Below are 25,498 nucleotides of genomic sequence, written 5' to 3' on the forward strand. Positions count from 1 at the left end.
GCTATGGGCTTTTCTGCTCCATCCGGAAGAATATGCGATAACACTGCGCCAATTCCCACGTTTGAGGCGTCACATGACAATTTAATTGGCAGGTTTGGGTCGAAATGGGTCAAAAAACATTCGCCTGACATTTTTTTTTTAATTTCATTAAAAGCAAGTTCGCCTTCTCTTGACCATTTAAACTCCTTGTTTTTTAGCATATTATAAAGAGGCGAAATTATGTCCGCGAATTTCGGCACGAATTTTGCATAATAATTGACCATTCCAATGAAAGCCTGCAATTCTTTGATATTTGTTGGTTTTGGAGCATTTATAATTGCTTCAATTTTTTCGGGATTTTTCTTTAACCCATCTTTGTTTAAAATATGCCCCAAATAACGCACTTCGGATTGAAAGAAAACGCATTTTTCTTTATTTAATTTTAAACCCGCTTTCGAAAGCCGTTCAAAAGTTTCTTTCAAATTTTGCAAATGTTCATCGCGATTTTTACCTGTAATTATAATATCGCCAAGAAACGAGACTACGCCTTTCGCTCCTTGCAGTATTTTTTCGATCGTTTTTTGGAAAATCGCACAAGCTGATTTGATACCGAACGGCAACCTATTTATTGCGTAAACGCCTCGGTGTGTGCTCCATGCCAAAATTTCTTTTGAATCATCGGTAAGTTCAAGCTGATTATAAGCTGACGACATATCCAATTTAGTAAACTTTTCCTCGCCGCTTAATGCGGCAAAAACCTCCTCGATCCGGGGGAATGGATGTCTAATGTCCTCGATATGTTGGTTGACCGTCAATTTATAATCAGCACACACTCGAATTTTACCATCCGGTTTCAGGATCGGTACTAGAGGAGTTCCCCATGCATTTACGCTTTTTAGTGAAATTACTCCCTCATTTTCTAGTCTTTTTAGTTCTTCCTCTAGTTGTTTTTTAATAGCTAGAGGCACTGGCCTCGGTTTGAAAAATTTTGGCGCTACGTCTTGTTGGAGTTTAATCTTGATTTTCTCGTATTTGTATTTTCCTAATTTTCCGTCGAAAAGTTCGGTATATTGTTTGACTATTTCTTTGACTTCAGACTCGGTCGAAATGCAATTTATCGATGCAATATAAAAACCCAATGGTTTCATTAGATCTCTGCCCAAAAGTGGTCTGCAGCCTTCCTTTACGACTATTAATTGACTTTGCACCTTGCATTTTTTATTACTTATTCTCACGTTTATTTGACCACTTGAAACTAGTACTGTACCATCGTACATTTTCAAACGAGCTGATGTTTTTTCTAAAACGCAGCGATTAAGGAATTGTTTGTAAATTTTTTCTGGAATTATTGATCTATCAGCCCCGGAATCAATTTCAAATTTGATTTTACTGTCTTCAACCATTAATTCTATTAATTCGTGTGTCGTTTCGCTATTGTCTATCTCGAGATTCAACATATCGGAGATTTCGAACGATTCTTCTGACTCGACCTCGATAAAATTATGCGATCTGACGTTTTCACGACATATTTTTGCCAAATGACCAATCTTTTTACAAATCTTGCACCGATATTCTTTGTACTTGCATGTTTTATAATTATGACGCACGCCGCCGCAGTGGTTGCAGGACGATCCGGAGTCAGCCTCCTTGGCTCGATTGTTCGAAGATTTCGATGCCGGGTGTCTTGTTGGGCGCTCTTCCGTTGACTTCTTGTTGTCTGAGATGTTTTTACTCGTTCGCTCCTTCGGACTCCTCGACTGGATCTTGTGTAACTCCGATGCACTTGATCTCGATGATATCGCCAGCGATGCCTCTTTCGTTCTCGCCACTTCGAGAATTTCATCTAGCGTAGCGATTGGACTCTGTTCGAACACCTTGTCCAACACAGATCCACTTTTCAGACCAGTTATAAATCCATCCTTGATTTTGTCGTCTAATAAAGATCCTAACTTACAGTTAGACGCCTTTTTTTTTATTCAAGCATACCATTGATTTACCGACTCTGAATCTCCTTGGGTCATATTGAAAAACTCTCTTCTTTCTTTGAAAGCCGTGACCCTTGGAGCGAATTATTTTCTCAGAATTTCGCACAGCTAAGCAAATGGTTTTGTCGATGGTAGCTGTGGATCGCACAAGTCTTTCAACACTTTGTATGCTTCTTGACCCACCAACGTTATCAAAACAGCTACCCAACGATCTTCTGCGATTTTATTTGCTAATAAATACTGGTTGAGACGCTCTTCGTATATGTCCCAATCCTCGCTTATACGAAATTCCGTTAAGGCACCAATGGTAGAAAAAAAGTTTATGTTCGATACCTGGTCTGTCGGTGTTATTATCGTAGTTCGAGCGCTCGGCCTTGAGGCTTCGAATTGCCGTCGTTCTTCTTCGAACCGTTGTCGTTCTACATCAAGCTGCTCCTTTTTCCTTACTTGCTCCATATGCTGGGTTTGTAGGAGTTTTTGTTGCTCCAAGAGCTTTTCCTTAAAACTCTCTTGTTCCGCCTGCTTTGCCTCGAGAAATTGCTGCCTTTTGTCTAATTCCTCCTTGGTCGGCATGATTCGTTTTCTTCGTGCGGTTTTTCCGTTTATATATACTTTTATATAAAAAAATACTTTTTTTTTTTATATTTATACCTGTGACTCCATGTCACCTTTTACTTCACTTTTTATCCTCGTCGCCAATGTAATGTAGTGGGATGGGGTCAGAGTAAGCCACTACACGCTGTTGCTGTATGTAGACGTAATTCTTTTATTATACTGCGGTTCTCTTATAAATCGCTTAGTAGACGGACTAGTTTCGACAAGGTGCGATCAACGACTGACTGCCCGGAGCCTGGGCTTGGATTCCTTTTCTAACGCTTAACGCTTTACAGTGTTGCCAAGTTACTCGTGGGCTTATCCCCACGGTCGTAATACATTACATATGGCATAATTAATTTCATGAATCTATGGTACTTTTGTCTGTCTGTATCATAACGTAGATGAAGAAATTGCAGCAGATACTGGCAAACTTTGAAAATTCTGTGTTTACACTTGTGCGCCAAGTATTAGCACTTCCTATTTTTGATTATGGAATATGGGTATATATAAATTATGAAAATTATTAAAAAATTATAGAATATGGTAATACATAAATAATAAATAGTTCAAAATGGTACAAAAAGTCAGCGGTGGCCCATTTATGATTGGCATAAGAATTTATGTTCTCAAAATAGATATATATTAAAAAATAAGCAAATCTGTTAGTCCTGACACACTCAATACTTTTCATTTCTCTGATTGGAACTCAGTCGCTACATGCAGAGTTTAAAAATTTTATACATCGACATGTGTACATCAACTTGATATCTCTGGGTATGATACTGTGAATAGAAAAGAATGCTTCAAAAAGTCATTGGAAGTTTCCTGGTGGACTTGGTGAGCATTATATATATTTTTTCTCTCTCTCTTTCTGTCAAATTTTACGGAAAATCAATCAAAAAATTCGTTTCATTGAAAAATTTTCATATCTTTTTTATTCACAACGATTTGATTAAAAAAATTGAAAATAAAATTCATAAATGAGGGGGCGGGGAAATTCCTCAAAAAAAAAATTGTGGACACATTCGGAATCGATGAAACATGAGGGGATCATCGTGTTTCATCATCATCATCATCACCATCATAATGAGGGAAACATGAGGAAACATCAAACATTCGAAGAATATCAAACAGTTATAAGTTGCAGAAAACTTAACGAAATCATTGGATAAATTATTTTCGATTATCATAATAGAAACAGTGGAAAACTTTCGAAAACCTTATTTGAAAATTTAGAACTACCACAGAAAAAAGATTGGATATCAAGCCGCAAAAATCCTCCCTCGGAGAAAATTTGGACAAGCCCTAGCGGATTGTACTTTTTTTGACCAATCGTTGCATTCGTTAGGGAGTACATTGATGATCGCTCGTTTTCGCATTATACCACGAAAAATGTAAACAAAAATTATCAAATTTCGCAATGAAAATTATTTTAAACCGTGAAAAATATTCAAATACATTAAAACCCGTCAGTATTAGTGAATGGTTTATCCACTAATATACTGATAATCGCAGTATTTTGAACGTTAATAAGAGTTTTCAATTGAATTTCAAGCATTGGACACACGAAACAAATATCTAGGGTTTAAATTGTTGACTATAATTATTTGTCAAAATACGGCTTTCGATTTATTATTTGAAAACAATAAGAAAGAGATTATTTGCAAAAATTCAATTTATTCTAGCATACATGACATAGTATTCCTTGATAAATCGACCAATGTTTCAATTTCGCATTCCACACTCTGTTGATATTTGTTCTTGAGTTCATAAACAGCAAGTTACATGAGATAAAAGAGAATTTTTTACTATTACAACTTTTTACAAAGAAATTTCCATCTAAGTTACATCCAGCATTTAAACTTATGTTTAAAAAACGACAGATAAAAAAAAGTTTTTTTCAAATCAATTGAAAGAAATTTCCATCTAAGTTACATCCAAGTTACATGAAAAAAACTTTTTTTTATCTGTCGTTTTTTTATTGCTTATGTTTTATTTGATTTTTTTGACACTTTTAAAAATAATTACAGATTTGTATTTTTTTGATGTAATGTTTTTTCAGGATTTGTGATTTTTATTTTTATACGTTTTGTTGAAATTGTTTAAAGTTGGTTTAATAATTTTTTAATGGAATTGTTTTTCCACATTTTTCGTGATATGATCACGAAACAAGGGACCATCAATGTACTTGTCCCAACCTTTTTTCCGTAGGGGAATTTTTGATATTCTGTATCACATCTTTTTTCTCAAAAGTTCGGTAATCTTGTTTTTCGGATTACATTAAGCTGAGCTAACCATGCACAATCACGCTGGGTTAAAAAAGAAATAAAAACTATATACTGTACGTTCAGAAAATTGAAAATTTTATAGAACCAATCTTTTAATTATTCACTTTGCTTTTAAATATTCACATACGATACAAAAGTACTCGTCACATCCATATATTCTTGTATGTCCTTACTTGATTGTTTTGCAAAATTAAGAAAAACAATTGACTATTAGTAGGCAAGAAAAAGTTGTAATAGTAAAAAATTTGCTTTTATCTCATGTAACTTGCTGTTTATGAACTCAAGAACAAATATCAACAGAGTGTGGAATGCGAAATTGAAACATTGGTCGATTTATCAAGGAATACTATGTCATGTATGCTAGAATAAATTGAATTTTTGCAAATACTCTCTTTCTTATTGTTTTCAAATAATAAATCGAAAGCTGTATTTTGACAAATAATTATAGTCAACAATTTAAACCCTAGATATTTGTTTCGTGTGTCCAATGCTTGAAATTCAATTGAAAACTCTTATTAATGTTCAAAATACTGCGATTATCAGTATATTAGTGGATAAATCATTCACTAATACTGACGGGTTTTAATGTATTTGAATATTTTTCACGGTTTAAAATAATTTTCATTGCAAAATTTGATAATTTTTGTTTACATTTTTCGTGGTATAATGCGAAAACGAGCGATCATCAATGTACTCCCTAACGAATGCAACGATTGGTCAAAAAAAGTACAATCCGCTAGGGCTTGTCCAAATTTTCTCCGAGGGAGGATTTTTGCGGTTTGATATCCAATCTTTTTTCTGTGGTAGTTCTAAATTTTCAAATAAGGTTTTCGAAAGTTTTCCACTGTTTCTATTATGATAATCGAAAATAATTTATCCAATGATTTCGTTAAGTTTTCTGCAACTTATAACTGTTTGATATTCTTCGAATGTTTGATGTTTCCTCATGTTTCCCTCATTATGATGGTGATGATGATGATGATGAAACACGATGATCCCCTCATGTCTCATCGATTCCGAATGTGTCCACAATTTTTCGGGATTAAAACTATTTTCTGTAACGTTTATGAATATTTTGTATTATTGAGGAATTTCCCCGCCCCCTCATTTATGAATTTTATTTTCAATTTTTTTAATCAAATCGTTGTGAATAAAAAAGATATGAAAATTTTTCAATGAAACGAATTTTTTGATTGATTTTCCGTAAAATTTGACAGAAAGAGAGAGAGAAAAAATATATATAATGCTCACCAAGTCCACCAGGAAACTTCCAATGACTTTTTGAAGCATTCTTTTCTATTCACAGTATCATACCCAGAGATATCAAATTGATGTACACATGTCGATGTATAAAATTTTTAAACTCTGCATGTAGCGACTGAGTTCCAATCAGAGAAATGAAAAGTATTGAGTGTGTCAGGACTAACGAATTTGCTTATTTTTTAATATATATCTATTTTGAGAACATAAATTCTTATGCCAATCATAAATGGGCGACCGCTGACTTTTTGTACCATTTTGAATTATTTATTATTTATGTATTACCATATTCTATAATTTTTTAATAATTTTCATAATTTATATATACCCATATTCCATAATCAAAAATAGGAAGTGCTAATACTTGGCGCACAAGTGTAAACACAGAATTTTCAAAGTTTGCCAGTATCTGCTGCAATTTCTTCATCTACGTTATGATACAGACAGACAAAAGTACCACAGATTCATGAAATTAATTATGCCATAGTTAAAAAGAAAAAAGACAGCGCAATTGAAAGAGAACAGAAATCAAAATTGTTTCATGTATCTGTGCATTAGTTTCTGAAGACAGTAATTTCAGACCTATTCAGAAATAAGTAGGTGAAGACTTTAGTAATGAATATCTTCGTTAATATATTCCAGTCGGAACCAAAAAGTTAAAAGATTGGCATACCTGCTATTTCACAGAAATATCAAAGTTCATAGGTACTTGCTACGTACTCGTTATACAGACTTTAGTGCTATAGGGAAAAACACTTCAAAATTACCTGAACCACATTTTTGAAACTTATTATGACACATTAAAGAAAAAAGTGACAGATACGATGCATGTTGAAGCAAGCAAAATGCTGTAATTTTGTATGTCTCCATGGTTATCCGCAGACAAAATATTTGATCACATCCAAAAATGATCAGGTGTAGACTTGCAGACATGAATTTTTCAACCCACAATGCCAATCCCAAACATGGTCTGGAAATATTCAATATACATGTCGCTTCATCACTTTGTCGAACTTTAGAGGTGCTCATTGCATTTCGAAGATACAAATTTTGATATCATAAAAATTAAGCACCCAATGACTTATTGAAATAAATTTCCAAATTTATCATGTAACAACTCAAGTGAATATATCTATGCATTTACATGGCCCAAAGATTTTTCAAAACTTGGGTGTGTGAACAAGCAATCATGAAGACTTTTTGTTATAAATATTTCAAATTATCTTGTTGAAATCAACATAAAGAAATAGAAATACGAATATCTCTTGTATTGTCTGGAGAACTAATAGAAATTGGTATGACAATACACTGTAAGCTAAGGAGGTGGAAAAATGGGACCGGTGAACACAGCCAAACTAAATGAAAGAAATTATGACAACAATACATTGAATTACTTGACCAAAGTTTTTTAAAATTTATTTGGATTCGTTTACACACAACCATCCACCTCTTTCTTTAATGTAATTACACAACATAGAATTTCTGTTTGGAAAGAACGTTTTAGAGGTTATAATGAACGTGTTACGTCCCAGGAGGGAGGATTAGCTGGGGGCGCACAGTCGCCGATTTAGAGGAGCAGAGTGTACGTTGAGTACCTCTGCCAGTGAGTCTTCTTTGGGACTTGTGCGAGGCCCGAGAACATATACTATATTTTCAGGTATACGTGACCTTTTTATTGAGGTTGTGCCCGCGAATTGGAAGGATTTTCCAGCTGTTGAGCGGTGTCGAAGGCTTCGCGAAATAAGTGTATGCGATGATATTTTGTTCACTACAAAATATATTGATGAATTTATTGGTTGACTATTACACTTATTTACACTTTGAAATTGAAATGTTTTTCTATGTACTTTTGAGTTAGCGATTATGACAGAGTTCTCCCAAGTGATTTTGGATTAGAGAGGGAGAGTTCTCCGACCTTAATTGTTTCGAGGTTCGCTGCTAACTGACTAACAACTAAGGTTCTTAGCCTAGTTAGAGTTCGAGAGGAGGATGTGTTTTTTGGGGGTAGGATGCTGTAGAGGGGGTTTGTTCTCTGTGGTTTTTCAGTTTGGATTGGGTAAAAAGTATCGTCTGATTTGATGATTGGATTTGAATATGGGGGAGACTTTTCCGAAGATATGATTGGAGGAAAAGTCGCTCGAGATTTCTTAGAATTAGGGAAAGTGTGTTGAGCGGAGTTCTGAGATGTGCACGTGTTGCACTTGAGATAAGAGCATCTGTTTTCGGGACTCGTGGGAAACGCGAGTTTCGGAACGCGTCTCTGGAATTTTGTGTGGATTTAGGAAATGCTGCATTGATAATAAATTCAAGGATAGGAAATCGGTCTTGGACTGTTTATTTCTGGTTTTCCGTGCTCGTCTTGTAGGATTATTTATGGCGCCGGAACGTCGGGGAGAGTCTAGGGCACGCATTGTGAGTGTTTAAAGAATGGACAGTTGAGGAAAAAAATATGTGCGAGCGCCGAGTGTCTCGCAGGATGTATTTGTTATGGATGGTCTGGATACGCTCTGTGTTTATATATATTCTTAGATACGAACTATGTATCGACAAATGATGATAAAGGTTAGGAATATACTCGTGATAGCGTTTGAGTTGAAGAGAAAAAGTGAGGGGCGTTTAGCGTAATGCTAGGACGTAACACCTCCCTCCTTTAGATTGAGCGTCTCGCTCAATTAGATTAATCAAAATTTAATCGTGAGAGTTTATGAAGGATTGGTAATCATCGTTTGTCGATTTACACTGGAGTTAGATTTATTGAGCTAAATTCTTAAATCTTAAGATTACAATGTTGTTGTGACATTTATTTTATTGTCGTTTTACGTTCTTACTAATAGGCGTTTTAAGAATATTTGTTTGTTATTATTTATTTCCTATATGTAGTGATTAAGATATTCGTTGAGTTTCGACCAGTTGTTCTGGCTAATTTTCATTTGATGTGTTGTAAAATAACGAATTAAGGTATGTATTGTGTTACAATATATGTTACAATATCTTAATCAATAATTTTGAGGTATTGTTTATTATTACATAGATTTTGTGTCTTCAAGATTATTGTTAATTATTTTTATTGTTCTTATATGAAATGTATATATATATATATATATTCTAGTTTAACATTGGTATAATTTTCCTGAGTTTCAGAGTTCGATGGGGGTATTCGAGGTGGGGTTGCTTTTCGCTTCATTTCAGCGTAGGAGTGGGATGTGGGACTAAGGGTTTGTCTTTAGTGATGGTGGGGACTAGGGGTACGACTACGTTTTTTGGTGTCTTGACCAATAAGCGATGGCGATAGTTATATGTCTAAAGGTGGGTGTACTTGTTCGTGCTTATTTAGTGTGGTTCGAGTAATTTTCCCCATGATCCTGAAAAGCTTCCGATTTTATGAGTCTCGAGAAGTTTTAAATGATACTTAATGTGCTATTTTTGCTCTGTCACAATGAATGATTTTCCTCTTTTTGTTTTCGAGCTCGATTTCGATATCATTTTGTTCTGGGAAGGTGCGTGTTATTAGATAAGGACCTTTATAGTTGTCATCGAATTTTCCGATCTTTGGATTCTTTACTAAATAAATTTTTTCGCCGACATTAAATTTTACTTGATGGATATTTCTATCGTAATAGGTTTTCGATTTTTGTTTTGCGGCTTCTAAATTGTTTCGCGCTAATTTTCGTACTTCCTGTAATTGAGTCGCGAGGTTTTTCACGTGATCATCGAACGTGATGAAATCGTCCATTTGTGTGAATTGAGATGGAAGACGAGGTTCTTTGCCAAAGACTAGACGGTATGGCGAGAATTTTGTGCCTTCGTGTATGGTCGCGTTGTATGAAAGTGTTGCTGGCTTAAGCCATTTATGCCAGTCTTTTTTGTTGGTATAGTGCTTCAGGTAATCTGTGAGTACCTGATGGCTTCGTTCAAGGGACCCGTTTGACTGTGGGTGAAAGGCTGTAGTTTTGATTTGTTTAATTTTGAAGATTTTTGTTAACTGTTTCATGACGCGGCCAATAAACGCTGCTCCTTGATCTGTCAAAATTATTTTTGGACAAGTGAAAACACATATGAATTCTGTTACCAGTGCGTCTGCGATTTCGTTTGCTGTCGCGCTCATGAGCGGAATTGCGAAGGAGAATTTCGAGAGATTATCTTGAATGGTGAGGATAAAACGATGACCTAGGGTTGATACCGGTGTTATCGGTCCGACTATGTCCATTGCGATCTTATCGAATACGTCGATCGGGGTATCGGTAATGACCATAGGTTGTTTCGTTTTTATTCGAACCAATTTTCTTCTTTGACAACTTTCGCATTGCCTGACGTAGTCTTCTACTTGTTTTTTTAGATTGTCCCAAAAATATCTTTGACGGATTCTATTATATGTCTTGGTGACGCCTTTGTGGCCTGCTACCGGGGAGTCGTGGCACTCTCTTATTATTTCTAATCTGTGCTCTTGAGGTGGAGTTGTAATCTCGTCTTTACATATTTTTATCTGGATTTTTGAATGTGCGAAAATTTCGCGTATGAGATTTTTTATTTTGATCCAAATTGAAAGGTCGAAATTATTTCTTTTTTGAGAAATTGCTGCTGAATTCAACTTTAATTCTTCCATCTTGATTCTGAGATTTTTTAATGATTTTGTGAAATTTTCTAGAGTGATGGGTGATGAATCGTTTTCTTGAATAACTAAGCCAAATGTCTTTTTATTTTTAGAGCCTGAAACTAGTACTTGACCTACTTCCAGTTTGTTGGAGGGGGATAAGGTGAGGAAGCCTAGTTCGATTAGTCTCTTGCCAATCTCGCTTGACACCGTACCATCTGCTGAGATGAAACATATATAGTTGTCTTTGACCATTTCTAAATTGTCATTTGTTTCGATAATGTTGACGGTGTCGATTTCTGTGCCGCTATCGTTCACGATATTTGGGGTGCCTCCCGCTGGAGGGGGAGTTTCACTCGGAGGTTGTGTGACGATATTTACGGTCGGTGTAAGGGGTTCGTGCCTCTGGGGGTTTGACGGTACTTCGTCCTCGTGCAATAATTCAAAATTGTTTTCATTGTGGAGGCTTAGCGGCCTTTCGTTTTCGGACGACGCTTCTTTGTCGTTTTCGTTTTCCGGGGATATGCAAATTTCGTCTTCGATGACTGTGTCATTTCGTTTAAGAACTTTATGAATTTTATCCGTGCGTTTTTGTTTTTTGTTTTTAGGAGGGTTTGCTGGAATGCTCGTCGTTGATACGACTGCAGGCATTATTCTTTGGGGTGGGCTAAGCCCGGTTTTGTTTGAATCTTGGATTTGTTTGGTGTAGTTTTTATATTCATGCGTGTGTTGTCCCGCTTGTGAGCAATATGTGCATTGCTTTGGTTTTCTTTCTCTTGACGATCTACGAGTCGGTAACAATGGTGGTTTTTTCATTCTTTGCTTCTTGAGGGGCTTGGGAATTTTCCACTGATCGTTGTGAACCGTATTTGCCATTACTACGGGGTCTTTACTGTCTTTTGGGGATTTAATGTGTGTTAAAATGGTATTTTCTTTATTTTCTATGGCGTTAGGCTTTTCGTTCGAGAGCGTTGTGCATATTAAATTTGTGTCAGGTACCGTTTTTTCGTTAGGGGCTTTTTCTTTCCCGTTTAGATCACTTGGTGTTTCCTGGCTGTTTTCGGGGTTCTGTGTATCGCATGTTTGAGACTGAGTTTCGCTCTTTTGGGTTTCCCTATCTGGATTACTCCCTGATTCGAGAGAGCTTGTGGTGCTGTGCGATTTTCTTTTCGTACGTTTACTAGGGGGCGGTGTGAATTCTGCCGTTTTTTGTGTACGTTTTTCTAAAGGTTTTTGTGGGATCTCAGTTATTCTTGGTGACATATGGTCACTGAGAATTGGAGGGGTTTGAGGAGTAAAGTACAGGGATTTTTCGTCGGATTCTGTGCTGGTTTCGGCCGAAGGTGTGTTTGGACAATGTGGTGATGTGACCTCCATTGATTCAGCAGGGTTAGAGTTTTCGGAGTGTATATTTTCGAGGGTTATGAAGGATTTGTCCTGTTCCTCAGAAATTTTCTGATCCGAGGATGGGCAAATCTCTTGATCTGTTGCAATTGAAGAGACCGCGTCGACTGTATTGTCTTCGCATTCTTCTGAAGAAGAGGGAGATCGATTTTTATGAGTGCTGTAGGATTTGTGTCGTTTATCGCGATCTTTCTTCTTCATTAGGATTTTCCTTTTACATCTATCGTATTCCGAATAGAGTTCTTGGTTTTCTGAATTGCTACTTTGAGATTTTTGTTTTTTGATTGAATTAAGAGACAAATTCGCGTCGCGTTTTGAGTTGGTTGATTTGGACGAATTTGTTTTTAGATTTTTTGATAAACTCGTGTGATGCTCTGAGTTTGAAGATTTAGACGAATTTATTTTTAAATTTTTTGATGAATTCGTATGATGCTCGGAATTTGAAGATTTAGACGAATTCTTTTTTCTTTGCAAACTTGTATGAGGGTTAGGGTTAATTGATTTAGACAAGTTTGCTTTTTGATTTTGCAACGAGTTCGTATGATGCTCTGTGCTACTAGATTTAGACGAACTTGTTTTTTCTTTTTGCTCTCGTAAATTCGTATGATGCTCGGAATTAAAAGATTTAGACGAATTTATTTCTTCGAGCTCTGGATTTAGGATGCTCCCATTATTGAGGCATATATCAGACGATTGATCAGATCGCTGATGATTTAGGATTTCGTTTGTTTCTTCGCCAACTTGATTAACGTACGTTTCTCTAGGAACTTCCGTATCCGTGTAATCAGTTAGTTCTGAAACAGGGTTTGATGTGGAGGGATCTTTTTGATCACCTTCCGAATTAGAGAAAGAAACTTTGGGTCTCTTTAAGTTTTTGTCTGAATTTGAAACAGACGAGTATGTTCTGGCGATACCTGGGTTCAAGCTTAATAGCTTTCCACCTGTAGGTGTCTGACTGATTCGCCATTTGAGTTTTATCGGGAGAGTTATTGGATTACGCGATAGTGCGTCAGCGTTTGTGTTTATTTTTCCCGGTTTGTATTCGATTTTATATTCGAACTCTTTTAATCTTTCTCTCCATCTCAGTACACGCGACGTCGGGTCACTCATTGAGTCGATCCAAGCAAGTGGTCGGTGATCCGTTAGAAGTAAGAATTCCCTGCCATAAAGGTAGGGTCTGAAGGTTTTTATTGCGAAGAGCACTGCGACCATTTCTTTATCGGTGGTGGAGTAGTTCCGTTCCGCTTTGTTTAGGACCCTTGAGGCAGCAGCCACCATAGGGTCTTGACCGACTTTGCCTTGTGAAAGAATTGCACCAACCGCATAATTAGATGCGTCGGTTGTCACGATGAAGGGTTCGGAGAAATTTGGGTATTGAAGGATTGGAGCAGAGCACAGCTTATCGCGTAGCGTTTCGAATGCTAATTGATGTTCTGAATTCCAGTGGAATTCGACATTTTTGCTCGTTAGATCTGATAATGGTTTTGCTATTGCTGCGAAATTTTTTATGAAACGCCGGTAGTAACCTGCAAGTCCTAAAAACTCTTTAACGTTTTTTGGGGTTTTTGGTACGTTAAATTTTTGAACCGCTTTGATGTTTTTAGGGTCGGGCTTTACGCCATCAGCTGATATAAGGTGACCTAGATATCGTACTTCCGTTCTTAAAAATTCGCATTTATCGGTTTGGAGAGTAAGATTAGCATTTCGTAGACGTTCGGCCAATTTTTTGAATTTACTATTGTGTTCGTCTAAGGAACGAGCGTAGATGACTATGTCATCCAGGTATACGAACAGTTCATTGCCCTGAAGACCTTTAAGTACGAGGTCCATTAGGCGCTGAAAGGTTGCTGGTGCATTCTTTAGACCGAATGGCATTCTGTTAAACTCGTAGTGACCGTGGGGGGTTGTAAAAGCTGTTTTATGTTTATCTGCTGGATCCATCTGTATTTGGTGGAATCCAGATGCTAAATCGAAAATTGAAAAGTATTTTGCTCCGCCGAGTTGATCAAGGATATCGGTTATTAAGGGTAAAGGATAAGCGTCTCCTATCGTGACTTCATTGAGTTTTCTAAAATCGATCACAAGTCTCCATCTTTTATTTCCTTTTGAGTCTGCTTTTTTCGGAACTATCCACACCGGTGAATTGTACGGAGATTTAGATGGTTCGATTATATTGAGTTCTAATAAATCGTTAATTTGTTTTTCGATCTCTGGTCTTTGAAAGGGTGGATGTCGGTATTGTCTCGTGTTGACAGGTCTGTCGTTCACTGTTAAGATTCGATGCTTGCATTCGCTAGTTGGTTTCAGAGGGTCGCCCGGTAAATGAAAGAGGTCTGCGTTTTCTGCAACGAGTGCATTTACCGCGTCTCGCTCTTCGACATTGAGGTGGTCGAGGCGCAAAAGGTTTATCACGTTTTCTACACGATTTTCTCGCGTCCGAGAAGGGATACTATGTATTTTAGCTTTGCCAATTGCGGAATCTTCGTTCTGTTCCTCGTTTTCATCCGTACTCATATCAAAAGGATAGAGGGATATAACGGGAACGTCCACTTTAACGTCTTTGTCAAGGGTATTGATAGCGTAAAGGTAAGCTTTGCCGTCGGTGTTTTTCACCAATGCTTCGCCTGCGTAAACGCCTTCTGGAAATCTTATGCGGGGTACGTAGCCTGTCTCTAGAGTGTTTCCCACTCGAACAAACATGACCATTTTCTGTCTGGCCCGCAGAAGAAATGATTCGGTGTTTGTAAATGGTACTTTTACATCATTGATTTGCACGCACCTCTCCATCCAGTCAATTTTACCGTTGCTATTACCGAGGGTCTCATGACCAAGTATTGCATCAAATTCTACAGGAAAATCGTCGCCTACAACATGAAACATTTCCGGTTTTCCATGAATAGCGATGTTAATTTGACCGAGAGTTTTAGGTCTATCGGAACTTGAGATTCCGTATAGTTCGTAAATGATCGATTCGTTTATTGTATTTTTATCTGCGATATTTTGAATTTTGATTAGATTTAATTGCGATCCCGAGTCAGCGAGGAATAGGGTTTGTTCTTTGATTAAGTCCCGTGACTCTAATACGATGGTTGGCGCGTTATAGTTATGAGAAGACGCGCTGAGATTGCAATTAGCCCGAAGGATATTTCGTTTTATTTCTTCGGGTCTTTCGGATTTTGGTGCCTCTACTGATTCTGTCCCGTCGAGGCACCTGGCCGAGGGGTCGTTGACTCGTTTCCCGGCTGGTTACCTGCATTCGCCGCAGCCTTTTTGCCGTTATTGTACGCTCTCCTACGACAGTCGTTTATTACGTGTCCCGGTTTTTTGCAATAGTTGCAAGATACGCTACTTTTGTTTTCAGTCGTTTGTTGTTGCTGTAATTGTTGAGGTTTTTGTTGTTGTTCTTGTTGTTTGTTTTGTTTTGCAAGAGCGTAACAGTCGTCCGTAACGTGATTTGTTTTCTTGCAAAATTTACAAAGTTTACCGGTCGTGTTTGCGTTTTGCATTGATTTATTATTTGAGTTTTTATTATCTTGCGAACTAATAGGGAGGCAGGTTGATTGATTTTTGTTATTTCTTTCTATTGGTCCTACTAGTTTTTCGATTTCGATTGTCTGTTGATAAATACTTTCGAGGGTAGCGAAGACTGTGATAGGTATGTGAGCGCTGTAAGCTGGGTTTACGCCTCTACGGAATTGATTTATTGCCATGTCTCGAGCGTAATTTTTTGCTCCTTCCGGGTCTTGCAATTTTGACAAGCCGATGGCCTGTTGAGTTTGAGTAAGATGCAAGTTGATTCGACTATAGAAAGCGAGCAATGTTTCTTTATCTTTTTGTTCGAAAGTGTTTAATTCCTCGAGCCACGCGAACAAGGGTTTCGATGTAATGAATCTACTTCTCAAAATGTTGATGAGGTCATCGATTGTTGAAATTGTGAAACTTTCTAGACTTTCGCATGCAACGCCTTTGCATTTACTTCTCAGTAATGCGACTACTGGTCTTTCGCCAATCGCTTGAGTGTATTCTCTTGCGGATTCACAATAATTAATAAAAGTATTGAGGGAACATGTTTTTGTTGTACCATCGAACTCTGGTACATACCTAGTGAAATCTTTATAATTCGCGTGTATGGGGTATGGTGTGTTTTCTGGTGCTCGATTAGCATTGACATGTTGGGGAGCTTGACGTTGAATATTATCTGCAATATATCTACTGAGTACGTCTATATCTACATTAACTTGTAGAGGGTTGGGATTTGGTCCAAATTCGTTCTGTGGATTCGGCTGACCTGCGTTATCTTGATTTGGCGGTCCGCCCTGTCCGTAGACGTTCATGGGGTTTTGGTCTTCGTTGGACATTGTGAGTTTTATGACTTACGTTACGAAGATCTTGTAGTCGGGTGACGCGTGCCGATGAACCTGTTGTTGAGTTGTGGTGACGATCCTGCTAGTGGTCTACCGCTGCTGGTGTTTTTGACCTGCTCTTCGATGATGCCGATGGTTTATGGCTGTGTCCCTCCGATGGCTTGGAGTACTCGTACGTGTTGGAGGAGATCTCTGGAGTTCGTTGATACTTGTTGATGTTTATTTTCGATGTTGTCCTTCGGTGTGAATTCCGTTGACACCAATTTTTAATATAAAAAAGTGGTGGGTTTTTGTTGTTGTTTTCCGATGCCACCAATTTTGGAGATAAAATTGAAGAATTGGTGTTTGCTGATTTCCTTGTTGGTTTCCGCTGCCACCAGTTTTTAATATAAAATTAAAAAATGGTGTTTTTTGTGTTTTTTTTTTTTCGCTGCCACCAGTTTTTTAATATAAAATTAAAAAATGGTGTTTTTGTTTTTTTTGTTTCCGCTGCCACCAGATTTTAATATAGTAATATGTTACGTCCCAGGAGGGAGGATTAGCTGGGGGCGCACAGTCGCCGATTTAGAGGAGCAGAGTGTACGTTGAGTACCTCTGCCAGTGAGTCTTCTTTGGGACTTGTGCGAGGCCCGAGAACATATACTATATTTTCAGGTATACGTGACCTTTTTATTGAGGTTGTGCCCGCGAATTGGAAGGATTTTCCAGCTGTTGAGCGGTGTCGAAGGCTTCGCGAAATAAGTGTATGCGATGATATTTTGTTCACTACAAAATATATTGATGAATTTATTGGTTGACTATTACACTTATTTACACTTTGAAATTGAAATGTTTTTCTATGTACTTTTGAGTTAGCGATTATGACAGAGTTCTCCCAAGTGATTTTGGATTAGAGAGGGAGAGTTCTCCGACCTTAATTGTTTCGAGGTTCGCTGCTAACTGACTAACAACTAAGGTTCTTAGCCTAGTTAGAGTTCGAGAGGAGGATGTGTTTTTTGGGGGTAGGATGCTGTAGAGGGGGTTTGTTCTCTGTGGTTTTTCAGTTTGGATTGGGTAAAAAGTATCGTCTGATTTGATGATTGGATTTGAATATGGGGGAGACTTTTCCGAAGATATGATTGGAGGAAAAGTCGCTCGAGATTTCTTAGAATTAGGGAAAGTGTGTTGAGCGGAGTTCTGAGATGTGCACGTGTTGCACTTGAGATAAGAGCATCTGTTTTCGGGACTCGTGGGAAACGCGAGTTTCGGAACGCGTCTCTGGAATTTTGTGTGGATTTAGGAAATGCTGCATTGATAATAAATTCAAGGATAGGAAATCGGTCTTGGACTGTTTATTTCTGGTTTTCCGTGCTCGTCTTGTAGGATTATTTATGGCGCCGGAACGTCGGGGAGAGTCTAGGGCACGCATTGTGAGTGTTTAAAGAATGGACAGTTGAGGAAAAAAATATGTGCGAGCGCCGAGTGTCTCGCAGGATGTATTTGTTATGGATGGTCTGGATACGCTCTGTGTTTATATATATTCTTAGATACGAACTATGTATCGACAAATGATGATAAAGGTTAGGAATATACTCGTGATAGCGTTTGAGTTGAAGAGAAAAAGTGAGGGGCGTTTAGCGTAATGCTAGGACGTAACAAACGAACGTTTTTTTTCCCAATGTTATTATTATTATTATTATTCAACACTAATTAGTCACGTCATTAATAATATCGATTCCTTCCACTTTTCAATAACCACTTTTATTTTTCTACACTCTGCACGCAACAGCACTCCGACGGTCATAACCTCAAACGTCAACATGACGCGAAATCTCGCAAATTTGCTATCTATGTATATATTACGATATCGAAGTAGAACAGATAATTCTGAATTTTCACGACACACATTATTCACGTTTTCACTTCTCAACATTTTACTCACTCTCAGTACACTGTATGAGATCAATTAATCCACTTTTGAGGTTTTATTTATTATAGATATTATTGTCGTAAATTGGGCTCGAAATTTATTGAAACTTCTTTTATGAAAAAAATAAAATTGATTATATCCACTGCTATTTCCAATAATGTTTTATTTATTTAAACGAAATTTGCAAATTTTGCACCGTTGATCCACGGGGCTACGATCGCAATCACTTTATAATAACATAACAGACGATAACAGACGGTATACAAGAAAACATTGAGGACTATCAGAAACTTTCTCATCGGGTTATGATGGGCATCAAGAAGCCCTTGTATGTATCGGTCTGAACCCATATACGGATACGTCAGCTGCGTAAATGTGTTGGTACTTTTTGCATAATCTTGAGCCCATGCAAAGTTTTTTCTCAGCAATTACGCCACCGATCATGCTGATTTTGGGCGCAATCGAAAGAGAATTTCTTAATTAGCTGAAAGTCCAATTTTCAAATTGCGACATAACTCCTGAGCTTCGCAATTCAAGAAAATTACATGTCGATTTTACCCCCACCACCGCGAATCAAGAGGCTCGGTAGAGTCTCGGGACAAGTACATTGACAGCTCTGTCGTCTGCTGGCCTGAGGCTCTCGCCGAGTATACTTTCTCTGAATAAAACGATTCGCCGTGGTGGGGGTAAAATTGGCATGTCATATTGTTCAAATACGAAACTCATAAGTCATCTGAGACTTTGAAAATTGAACTGGAGATTAATTAATAAATTCTCTTTCGATTCCGCCCAAAATGAGCATGATCGGTGGCGTAATTGTTGAGAAAAAACTTTGCACGGGCTCAAGATTATGCAAAAGTTACTGACACATTACGAGTTCGACGTATACGTATACGCGTTTTGACGTGAGTTAGTGGTAGTAGAGTTGTATCTCAACGCATTCTGATTGGCTCACTCCATCTGACAGACCACGTTTAAACTCCATAAACGTATCCACGGTCACACTCCATGAACGTAACCACGCTCAGACTTCGTCAACGTATATATGTACAACCATCTGTCAGTTTTTGATAGCATCATGAACAAACGTAGTTTCGACATAATAAAGTGCGGTCTAAATTCAATTTTAAAAAATGTTTGTTGTTTAGTAGAGTGCATAATATTTATTATTTTAGTAAAAATAGTGATGTGGTGTCATAATATTAAGAAAACCGGTCTTTTAGTGAATTAAACCGGTATAAAAGCGGCCGCGTAAATGTAGTCTGTGATCCGTGTGTTTTTGGGTGATGCAGATTTTATTATTTCGTTCGATTGGAAATACGTATTAATTCCTTCAATTGAACCAGTGTGCGAGGGATATTGTCCAGTGTAAATATATCGTCAGTTAAAGCATGGTTATATGTCATGTGTGTAATTAGATTATGTATACGAGTTCGCTTTGATAGTTGTGTGTTAACGAATCAGCCGGCGTTTGACGTTACGAAGGCGCGACAAATGTAACGAACGTCCGTATAGTTGGTAAATAATATAAACTTTCTAACAAGGAAAGGTTCTCTGCTGACGTCCTTCGATTTTGATGAAATTTAAATATGTTATTCTACATCAAAATCTAAAAGACACGTATTTTTTTTATCGGCGGAAAAACGTTCCTAGGGGTTGAAATCACCCTTTAAAGTTGAGACCTCCGAGGGGTACTTTTCAGGTTTCACCTATTTTCACCTGAGATAATAGAATGCACCCAAATGGATAATTATCTTAATGATAAACGATGAAAAATGCAACTGGTTTCATATCGGAGGGTTGCATAGGAAAAAAGTTATAGGGGTTGAAATTCACAAAATCGTTATAACAAAAAAAGTATTGCACCTATCTCGATGAACTTAATTGCATTTCGAAGAGGGCAAAAAAATAGTAGATACGTGTTTTTGCGTTTTTCTCGCAAATCAAGTTAAGGGGGTGACCTACCCCTATATATGTTGTGACGGGGTTTTTCGTCACTGCTGGCTGAAATGGTTAAAAATAAAAGGGGAATAAAAATGAAATAAATAAGGAATCAGTATTTAGTAGAAAAAAAATGATAACAAAAAAAATAGGCTTTATTTCACCAATTTGGGCGCCAGTTAGTTTTTACAAAAAAGTAACAAAAATAAATCAGGTCGATCTCTTCGGATCTCGAATGTTAACAACAGAGGACTCAACTACTACGGCTAATGCGGGGGGAAATGTACAGAACGGGGCTAGCTCGGAGAAAGAAAAAGAAAACGGTGGAAAATGGCTCAATGCTTTTGAGACTCAATATCTTCGGGTCGATGGGCACCTGTCGCTCAGGCGTCTTACATATACCCGTGAGGTTGCAAACGATAAAAAGAAACAATTACAATAATGGTTCGGCGAGATACGATGCGCGACTCGACGACAAAGCCGGTGGGCTAGGAGCGGGGGGGGGGGGGGGGGGGTAGATCACGCTAAAAAGGGGCTTAATACTAGCACCACAGCACTCACTCGCATTTAACGCAAAAAGAATAACCTCCAAGATAAATCACAACCAAGGGAGAATCGATCACGAGCCAGAAGGGCTCGGGGAAAATTCGACCATGAAAACGTGACCGGCGAAATCGAGACGCGATCTACGACTAAGATGGCGAAACAACCACGTGTCTTCGTCGCAGAGTCAAGAGAGTGTAAACGACTTACTTGGCGCTGAGATTATGCGTCGTACGGTTTTTCGGGCTCAAGATTGCCGCTACGGTCTCCAAGGATCAAGCCGGTGGTCGTTGGGGCAAGATAACTGGGGTCGAACAAAACAAAACTACAAGTCAGATTGAAAGTACTGGGAACTGGGCCGTGGTACGCACGCCGGAGTCGTGGTGGAAGTGCGTGATCTCCGTGCTCGCTCGTCGTTCTTCCTCGTTGCGCATAAATTATTGATTATTGATCCTTGCGCGCGCCGATGATCATCCAATCGGACTTTTCTATCTCGCGCAGGAGTAGCGACTCGGGGACGAGGGAGGGTGAGGAAGGAAAAGGGCTAACGACGAGGGCTATCGATTGGCGATTGATTGCTTGACGGCGCGGTGCTGTTATCAGCCGGCTCGATCGATGGCGCCGCCTGGACGAAGCTCGGCCTTACGCGCGAATTTTCGGTTGACGAACTCGTGATAACAGCTGGGCTGATGCGTGGCGGCCGGTGTTAATTCTGTCATAGCTCGGAACCTCGACGCCAGGGAACTCGTTCAATGATTTTCTCGAATTGGAGACAATTCCTCCTCGAGAATACGTTCGATGATGGTGGTTGGTTCCATGACTCGGTTCCGATAGCCTTTATCCGATGTTCTAGCCTTTTGGGATTCGGGGAAGGGGCTTTTTGTCAGTGGGAGGGAATTACTGGGGGCAGGACTCGACGGGGACTCTCGTTCGGGGGGAAGGAGGATTGTAGTCCGCTGAGTTTCAGTTGTAGACGATGCGAGCGAGTGCCAAAACGGCCGAAGAAACTTATGACTAATAACAATAGTAAAGCGGGGAAATTAATAGGCGAAATTACATAAGAAAATTATACAGTTCGCAGATAATTAAAAATACAAGAAAAAATATAGCGATTTTTGACGCTCCGAAAGTGAGTGAGCGATGTGGTGGATCCCACCACGACGCGGGGCGTTGCGGCTCTGCCACAACGTCACAACTCCCCCCGGCTTGACGGAAATACCGGGTGGACGGTTTTTCGTCACACAATCGGAATGTTCACGTCGTTTGCACTCACTTTAGCGTCTCAAAATCGCACTATTGGTCGGGTGGGTATGAGAATTTATAAGCTCTTAAATTCGCTAGCGAGCTAATCTTTCTGACCATCGTGCCATGCGGTCAACTCTGACTTTACTGACGTGCGTTCTGCGAGACTGTCGGAATGATGGCTGCAGTGATCACGAGGGTCTAGTTGTATTCAACGGGTTCTGGGGCTTGGTACGATACTGGGGAGAGAAGGGAGAACTTTATCTAGCTCAGGGGCTCGGGGCTCTTGAATGCTATCATCGGGGTGTACTACTCACGATTCGGGTTCCATCGGGGGGGCAGGCGACTCTGATAGTATTGCCAAAAAGGCTCTGGGAATGGAGGGGGACGGCATCGATTCGCCGTCGTCGGGCTGTACTGCCCTGACATCATTGGGGCTAACGGGGGTGACTTCACGAAAGGGGCAGGGGTAGGGGGAAACCACCAGGGCTGGAGGGGGGGTCCTACTTGGAAAGACACTTCTGGGGGGTATGGGCTCAGGGGAGGAGGGCAACTGGGGAATAAGGATCGGTACAGGGGTATCACAGGGCTCGGGGCTGGGGGAGGGATCAAATATTCCATTAACGGACGTATTCCGTTCAGTGGTGGGGCTGAGCGGGGGCGACGTGGCTCGAACGGATCATTCCGTCTATATCTCCTTGTCTCTTGCCTTCTAGGCGACTCTGAGGGGGTAAAGTATTTTGGGGCGCTTTGACTCTGGGGCGACTCTGGTGCTGGGGAGGGGGTGAAACTGGGGTTTGAACTGGGAGAGGGGCACTGGGGTCGTTCGAATACTTCGTACTCCGAAGGTTCATCGGAGTCTATTTCGGGGGGCTCCAATTCATTCACTGGGGTGGCTACGGGGGTTATCGGGGATGCATTACCTGATGCTGGGCTGGGGGCGAGCGGAGAAACTCCGCGTCTCCGGAAAACGTGCAGAGTCTTGAGTACATCTCGCAAGAAGATTATCCCGTCATCGGGGCCTTCCTTCAGAATGCACTCGCTTAGCTCGATCAGTTCTGATACCACTGGGTGCCGACGGCCAAACCCTTTTTGACCGTGGTACTTTGAACCAGGGCATAGGGGCGAAGCTCGAAGGGGGAGGGGGTCCAGGTAGATTTCGTCCTCGAAATCAATAAGCGATCGATCGGGCGTCTCTTGGGGCGTGGTACCGAGTCTATAAGCTGTATTGCTTACTCTAAAGCCAGCTACAGATTCTTCCCCAAATTCCCGTTCCAGGAATCTGAGTGTACTCGCGGGCATTTCATAATACTCTTCTTTTACCAGGGGGGCGCTGGTGGGGGATGAACTCAGATTTAACTCACTGGGGGATGCATCTGGGGTTTTGTGCTCGGAGAGAGTGTCACTCTCCTCTATCTCGTGCGGGGTACTGTCGGGGGCTATATCGAGAGAGGGGGTATCGCAGCAGGAGCTTGCCATCTTGCGGGCAGCGTTCAACAAGGGGAGGGGGGGGGAAATTTGCAAAGGTCTTCACGGGGGGGGCTGACTTCCAAACACGGGGCGGCGTACCAAAACTGACGGGGGGGGGGGGGGGAGGTACCGGAGGGCAGTTCAAATGGATGGAGTATCTCAAAATTATTGGGAGTAGGAACACTCACGCCAATTCAGGGGCTATTTCAATATATTATATCGAAAGTATCTTCGATGTGAGAAGGGCTCAAAGGGAGGGCAAGGGGTAAAAACCGAAAAGGGCGACAAAACAACAAAAACGAGAAAGAAAGGAAAAACTAGAAGAACTAGGAAACTAGAAAAAAGCTACTAGGGATGAATAACTCGAGAACTCGCGGGTTAGCGGGGAGTCGGCGATCGCGCCAAAGATTTTGCAATGAATCTATCAATTTTGCGGGGACGGGGGTTGAGGGGCTGTCAAAATTATTGAAAAGAAAAAAAAAAGAAAAAAAAAGGGGGTAAGAAATTACTAGCCCGACTCGGGCACTTTAGTGACTACGATACAAAAAGCACAATACGGGGCAACTGCAGGGATGCAAAATCATCCAACAAATATCCGGGCGCGGGGCTCAAAGCAATTATTCAGGGGCTGTAAGGGGGAGATTATTCGCGGGCAAATTGAGGGAAGAAAAGACCAAGGGGGGCGGGGGGGGGGGGGGGGGGGTAAGCACAACGTTATTAGCTACCCGGGAAAAAAGGGTAAGAATGCTTCAAGCAACAAAGTAAATGTGGCTGGGGACTGCAAATATTTTCTGGCAAAATGAAATACGTAAGATTGGGCCAAATAATGGGTCAATTATTACGAGTGAATAACTCGGGGCCAAAACAGATAAATATCTCGGGACAGAAGCAAAAATCAGGGGTAAAACGGTGGGCGATGTCAAAGGGAATAGATATTTCGGGTTAAATTAACCAATTCGGGGTAAAAGGGGCAAATATTTAGGGGGACACAACAAAAACAAAAAAAAACAATCGTGTCAGGGGAATGGGGAAATAACTGGGGCTGGACCAAAAATATTCTTCCGAACCTACAAAAAGAAAGAAAATTAGGTAGTTCAGGGTACAAAGAAATAAATATTCCGACTCGAAATAAATAATTATTCAGGGAACCGAACAAAAAGTGAATGTGTCAGGACAAAAATGGATAGCTGGGGCCAAGCTAAAAATATTCCTTCGATTCTACAAAAAAGAATTGAGTAAGTCACGGTAAAAGCGGATAAATATTCCGGGCCAAAATGAATAGTTACTGTGGTCCAAATAAGTAATTCGGGGTAAAACGGTGGGGCGCGCGGAAAAGAATCAAAATTCTGGGCAAAATAAATAACTCAGGGCAAAGCGGTGGGCAGTACGATGGTGAGAGGGGTGATCACTGCAGGTGTACGGTGAAGTCTCCACGCGTCACCAGAAATTCCAAACATACAAAAGTATAAGAAAATTGCAAAATAAATTCAATGAATTACAAAAGAAAATAAACATGCGATTCAGTAAGATCGTTTTGTTGACAAGCAACAACAATGGGCAGGCACGATAATCTTTCACGCTAGAGTGCTGTGGTGGGCTAATCGACTCGGGGTTCACGGGTGAGCACTAGTTCACGGGGGGCAATAAAGAAAAAAAAAAAATTTTATTATGCTACCGAAAGCGTCCAATCGATTTCCAAACACCTCCGAAATATCTTAGGAGTTATTCCCGAAGTGTTCTGGAAATACTCGAAAGTTTTCTGAAAATTTACCGAGAGCCAAAACTTTCCACCAGTACGGTGCTTTACCGCCGGTGCGGTTTCGGAGCGTAGTTTTACGGGAATTGACAGGGCCCCACGTTGGGCGCCAATTTGTGACGGGGTTTTTCGTCACTGCTGGCTGAAATGGTTAAAAATAAAAGGGGAA

General features: G+C 39.8%; 1 protein-coding gene across 5 annotated transcripts in view; it reads left to right on the forward strand.

The window, feature by feature from the left end:
- The window catches only part of LOC122413486 (membralin), a 758,197-nt gene that overhangs the window by 173,678 nt on the left and 559,021 nt on the right, over positions 1-25,498 (forward strand). The window lies entirely within an intron of this gene.

The sequence above is a fragment of the Venturia canescens genome, chromosome 7, assembly GCF_019457755.1.
Source record: "Venturia canescens isolate UGA chromosome 7, ASM1945775v1, whole genome shotgun sequence".
NCBI classification, from domain to species: Eukaryota; Metazoa; Arthropoda; class Insecta; order Hymenoptera; family Ichneumonidae; genus Venturia; species Venturia canescens.